A 6,547-nucleotide genomic window follows, 5' to 3' on the forward strand; every position below is an offset into this window, starting at 1 on the left:
ATCAATTTTCTGTTTTTTTTCTCTTTAATATTCATATTGATTCATACTTCATTATTCATTGATCAATATTTATGAATGTGCTTAGTAACTCTGTTTACTCTTTTCAGGTAATGCTTGGATAAAATTCGCATCAAAATTCAAAGATGACTTGGCATTCGTTTTGACTGGAATCCCGTTACAAACTTTCAGTGAGTGTCTACATTTTTATTCACATTTAAACCTGTTGCATTCGTAGTCTAGTCTTTCTCTACTTCTCTTCACTCTGTCAACTTCTCTTTATTTCTCCAATTCTCTCAATGTTGCATTCTTTTCTCTAGTCATTCATCTCTCTTGTCATTGCAGTCTAGTCTCTTTCGTTTATGATTATCTGTCTCTTAGTCCCTTTACTTCTCCAGTTCCTGCTCTTCTGCATTCGTCTCTTTCACCTACTGTGATTCTTCTCTCTTTTAGTCTCCTCACTTCTCCAATTCTCTCTCTGTTTAGTCTATTAGTCTCTCCATACTGTCAAGTTTGAGGTCAATAACGTTTCCATATTTATTTACGCCGCAAATTGTTTGTTCACACTTTGCACCGATTTGTGAGAAAAACACTAGAAGGAAGTTTTAATAGAGTTTTCTCAGAGAAGAAGGTGACGTAAGTGGTTTAGCACGTGAGGAAATTAGGTCATAGGTCACTAGACCAATCGTGAAGGCTTCCGGTACTGGCTAATGAATTACTGTTGTTTGCAACTTGGAACTTACAACTTAGTCGGCATCTTTTATGTTATGTTATGTTTGCTTCCCTAAAGAGAACTAGTATTTTAATAATTTGATTGTTTGGGAGGAGAATACCTCAAATTTCTCCATAATTGAAAAAATGAGACGTTGATGTTGTCAATACCACTATACCATTCCACGTCTCATCCTTTCAATTTCAAGAACTAATATTTGTTAAACTCAGAAAATGTTAATTGAATGGGAATTATTATGATTTTATATTTTGATATTCTTTATTTAAATAGTTGTTTTTATTATGTGGATGATCATATTCATAGGTAGAACAATTATTGTAATGAAAAAATGTGAAATGTGTGCTTTAGAATTCTTGGAAATTGTTTTTGATTACTGTTAATACAGTTAACGATTCACCTCCGTGATCCATGATCTAGGTTCTCATATCAGTATTCGAATCTCTATAAAAATGGTTTTCTTGGTATTTATCGCTTACAGATTAAATGATCTGGATTTAAATAACATTGAATAAAGCAAATTTTTCCTCAAAATGGTAGATCTCTTACTAGTTAGTTAGTTTGTTCTCCATCCAAAACATGAGTTTTCCTAGTATTAATATTGGTATCAGGTATTTTAATGAGTTGATTTTTATCTGGCTACTTGGCAACAGAAAATTATTAATATTTCAATAGCTGAAAAGTACATGAGATACGAATTCAAGTCAATTTTTTCTCTGTGATTGATGATGCATTCAATTTAAGCATTTACCATCTTGAAATGTATGTATTTAGGGCTACTTTTTTATTCATAAAATAACAACATAGTACCCTTTTTATGAAAAGTTTTTAATATTAAATAAGTAGTTTTAATTTTGTGTTTTTAATATGTAATTTTATATTGAAAACTTTTCAAAGAAAAAGGATACTATGATGTTATTTCATAATTTACCATCTTCTCTTTTTCAAATGACCTAGAATTTTTCAAGGCAATTAAGCAATTTTGCTTATCATAACTTATTAATTTTGTCAACTTGAATCTGTGTAACTTCTATTATGTATTATCGACACTTTCACTGCCAACAATGAATAAAGATCAGTAGAATTCTTCTCAAATTGATTTATTCAATTTGTCAAACATCCAACATCACCCAGCATCTCTTCACATCTATGTTCTTGTTCCCACATCAGGTACCTTCATCTTGTTGCTTCTTCTTGTTGCTTCTTCTTGTTCCTCCATCTCCAAACTCACAACTGCACTGGGAGACCTCAGCCTCCCATATTGGGATACAAGTTAATATGTCAGCATTTTATTTATGGGAAGTTATTCATAAGTAATGCTGATGTTCTGGAGTGAATCTTAGTAAAGCAGGGTAGGCCTATTATGGAAGTCATCTTCTGACCAATTAGCTCAGCAATTATAACAGTTCTGTTCCTCTATCTTCTCCGTTCTGTTACTCTCGGTTCCTGTATCATCTTCAGATACAACTTCGAGCCGTGTGAGAATGTTTGTCTGGTGAGAAGCTGGTCTAAGTTTAGAGTATTCTAATAGATCCCTATTCTTCGCCTGCTGCACCAACACTTCAATCAAGCACCAATTAATCAACATTTAGACTTCCGACTTCCTTTCAGCTCATAACTGTATGGGACAAATATTGCACAACTGCAGTGGCTTCAGATAAGCTGTCGTTACGTGGGGAGAACGGTGTAATATGTAGAGTAACATAGCTGTAACATCCGTCCTATAGTTTTTCTGAAGTGCACCGGCAAGTTTTCGTGTATATGACTCAAGATTTATCAAAATTGAGTGTTATGAATGAGTTTATAAAATCACAACTTATGTGAACTGAATGTTGTAGCGATTGTCAATGGAATCTGCCCTATCTGTCCATCTATCTATTTAGTAACTATTGAACATTGGGAAAATAATAAGGGCTTTGGGTGTTCGGAATTTCCCTGAGGGTAATAATTACTTCAATAATAATAAATAATCATTATTAGTCTATTATTATTAAACGAAAATCCATGTTAAATACTGTAAATCAGCCCGAAGGCTTCTGCTACCACAAAATATTTAATATTGACAACAAATATTTTTGAATAAATGCAATATCTCAGTAATTTCTATCTGCTCCCTGAAAGTAGTATTTCCTTATATTATCTCCCTAGTATTAACTTGATATTATAGTAGTCAACACAAGAAAATTATTCCTAGAGCAAATGACAAATCTTCATCAGTTTTCTGCAATAATAAGTCATCGTATTTTGCCTATGGATCCATCAACATCCATTTACTGGAATTTGTTGAGGATATGAACAGAACAGTCAGGTCAATATGTACCTTCCAGTGTAAATTTTTCTATCATTGCCAGCTTTTTAGTGACATCGATCGAAACCGAAATCTACACCGCGATTTACTCGTTCCGTGCGCACCTTTAGATTTGATGTAAAATTTTCTGATTACTCCAATAACCCCAACAAGAAATGTGTAAGTATAACAGACTATTCAGTTAAAATATGGATCTGCTGGGAAACTTTACTGTTCAAAGGTTTGAAAGAGTTTTACTATTATGATATGATCACTTGAAGACCGAGTAATGATTTGAAATATTAGAAATTGTGGCGAATTTAACTATGATGATGACATATTGAGTACCATTCTAGGAGCATAACCAATATCTGATCTGTCTAAAAAAAGTTAATAGATACTCCAATAAGATTTTAAAGTAGAGATTACAGTGTTATCGATGTAGTAGTACAACATGGAAGAAAGAATCAGTGGAGGAGACCTGGCAGAAGTTCAGAAAAGTGAAAAAAAGCAATAGACCATCATGGATATCAGTCAACAAGTTCCAAATCAAACCCATTTATACTGATCAATTGTAGAAAAAAGAGCAAAATAGCATGATTAGTGCTGATTTAATAACTACTGACAACGGAAATTACTAATAATTTTGAACGAACAAATTGTAAGCCGAAGTTCAACTGTAAGTCCCGCCTCAGTATCTCAAAATTCCTCGGCAATTACTCAATTGCATGGGTTAAGCTATTTTTCCTACTGTACCGCTATTTTTTATCCATTTCAATTCTCTCTCTTTAAAATTTATATTGGTTCAGTCATGAAATTCATAAATTTTAAAAAGTACGATTCATTAGAGTTATTATAACAGACCATTCACGAATTGAACCATTTTAGCTGTCTTAGAAGCTTTTCACTTTTATTATAGTTCATACAAGGAGGTTCAAGACGTCATCGAATCTCATTCGTCCTTTGCAATTGCCCAAATTCTTTGTATCTGAATCATTTCGACCCATTATCAACTGGATTATGCATCATCTTATTTCTGGGTAATTTTACACACGAATGCATCCAAATTACAACAAATTGGTCCAGTTCGGTTTGCGGTTTTCTTTTCGAAGAACATTATTCATCATTCATCATGACATTCAGTGCTATTAAATACGGCTAAAAATAGGTTCACACCTCTATGTAACCATTAAAAATGTATAAAATTCAAACAAAAAACTTTATGATTTTTTTTCTTTCTGAGATGTCTACTATTATTCTAGATTCTGATCTTTTAACCTTGCATTAGTGATTAATGACTCATCGTACCCTTCTAAAAACGTTTTTAAAATAACTACTTTTTACTGGTTCTATTCCAAATATGGTGAATTTTTTATATGGTAGGAAACTTCCCTTAACCAATATTTCCATGAGATTTTTTTGTCTGTTCTAACTACCTCAACATCCCAATTAGTTGATTCCATCGAATTCGTTTCTGCTTTTATAATGAACTCTAGAGGTCGACCAAAATTCCATTAATATGGACTTAGTTTCTGCCCCTCTCAGCTGGTATAAACCAATGAATTCTTTTCAGGTAGGTACTTTTTCTGATTGAATTCTGTTGTAAATGTCAACGTGTTTTCGAGTAGGCTAAGCTTGATCTGTCTTCATTAATACAGTAGGAGCAATCCCTATTTCCTGACTTATCTTAAGACCTTCTTATCTCAGCTTGACATAATGCTAGTCAGTTTTTTGAATGATTCAATAGAATCTATGTTTTATGTTTTTACTCATTTGGGCAAAATTAAATATTATTTTAGATTCAATTGACAGACTTAATCAGGGAAACTGATTATTCATATTTTCTCATTAGCTTATTTCGTCTCGTCGACAGAGGAGAATTAAAGTACCTATATTCACAGAAATTCTCAGAATTCATTAATTTTAGAATCCTTCTATGAATATCTAGTAATTTACAAATCATTACTTTTTGGAAATTTCAAATATATTTTTCCAAGTTTATTTATTATTATTCTTTTTTTTATAATCTAGCGAGGGACTGAAATCCTATCATTTTTCAATAAAAATTTACTGATCTTAGAGATTGTAATCTCTGTTATTTATTGAGAAAACAGGATTGAAAGCAAACAGGCTCTTGTAGACATTATACTTGTAAACGTTATCATTTTGGTATGTGAATAAAAATGTATATTATTTTGTAATCGCATATGAACATTTAATTACATCAAGATAATAGAAAACTCAAAATTTAACTGCGCCGTTAAAAACTGGAAGACATTATATAGAAAACATAATTTCGAACAATATGTGAGCTCACTTACCCAATGTATTTGCATCCCCACTCTAAATTTAATTGTATTACTACTACACCCGCTCTAGAACATGGGCTTCCCATAGTTGAGTAGGTTAATTTCCGAAAAAATGGAATTTATTTATATTTGCAGTAAATTTAATATATTGTATTTTTGAATATTATGTACATTTTATTTATTAGATTGTTTATTTGTATATCAATGGAAATAAATAATGGAATGTTGATAAATGGTTTTGTTTTCTGTTGATTACAAACCAAGCAATAGAATACTGTTGACTATATCATGACTATCATGAGAATTATCTTACCCAACTATATTATCACGAAAGCACTAGATTGGCCGGCTTATTCGAATATTGGCCAATAAGAAACTTTGGTAAGATTGAATAATAACTTCAACTATTCATTGAATTTTCTTAACTATTTACTAACTTATTCTTTGAACAGTCCAGTGTTTTCCTCTGTTAAGTAATTGTGCCGGTTAACTCAGCCGACATTATGACTGTGTCAGAATGAGATCATATTCAGATGAATCAATCAGTAAATTGGAACATAAATCTATGAATCACCAGAATAAACTAATAGATAATCATGAATAAATAAATAAATGAAATAAATACCTGGATAGGATGATCACCGCACAGTATAACAGCACAACACAACTCAGTTTTTCCAACAATTCTTCAACTATGAACGTCCTGAAGATGAATGAGAATCACACCAATGTTTTTCACGTTTTACAAAATCCTCCTCTCCCAACCTTCTTATATATGCAAATTAGGAAAGAATAATTAATTTGTGTAGAAATATTAATCTAGTTGATGACGATTACTAACTTAATTAATAATAGGATCCGAATTAATTGATTTCGATGATTTAGAATGTGTGAGTAGTGTTTATGATGTCGCACTTTTGACACTGCACTTTTGGTGGCGCGCGATTCGACGTCTAGGCAAGCACTCGGCGGCGGCGACGGTCGCTGTGGCGTTTTATACGGGGCCGGCCGGCCAGGTTGGTTGGATGGTGGAAGCCTGGCTGTGACGTAGCAGGTAACGGGATGGGACTCCTGACTCCTGACTCCTGCTGGCTCCTCTCGTCCTCTCAGAGTCACGGTGTCTTCTTCTAATGGTTCACCGCCTATAATTCTGCACCATAATCTCATAATATGTATAAAAAGTCGCTAAAGTACAATTTATTTAAAAAGGTGTAACTCTATGTC

At 32.7% G+C, this 6,547-nt stretch overlaps 1 protein-coding gene across 1 annotated transcript in view; it reads right to left on the reverse strand.

The window, feature by feature from the left end:
• LOC111052989 (mucin-2) overlaps positions 1 to 6,302 on the reverse strand; it is a 105,309-nt gene extending 99,007 nt beyond the window's left edge. Inside the window, exon 1 of the mRNA XM_039426082.1 lies at positions 5,949 to 6,302. The gene's annotated coding sequence lies outside the window, so the exon portion shown is untranslated. The remainder of the gene's footprint in view (positions 1 to 5,948) is intronic.
• Between the last annotated feature and the right edge of the window lie 245 nt (positions 6,303 to 6,547).

The sequence above is a fragment of the Nilaparvata lugens genome, chromosome 4 (genome assembly GCF_014356525.2).
Source record: "Nilaparvata lugens isolate BPH chromosome 4, ASM1435652v1, whole genome shotgun sequence".
Classification (NCBI taxonomy): domain Eukaryota; kingdom Metazoa; phylum Arthropoda; class Insecta; order Hemiptera; family Delphacidae; genus Nilaparvata; species Nilaparvata lugens.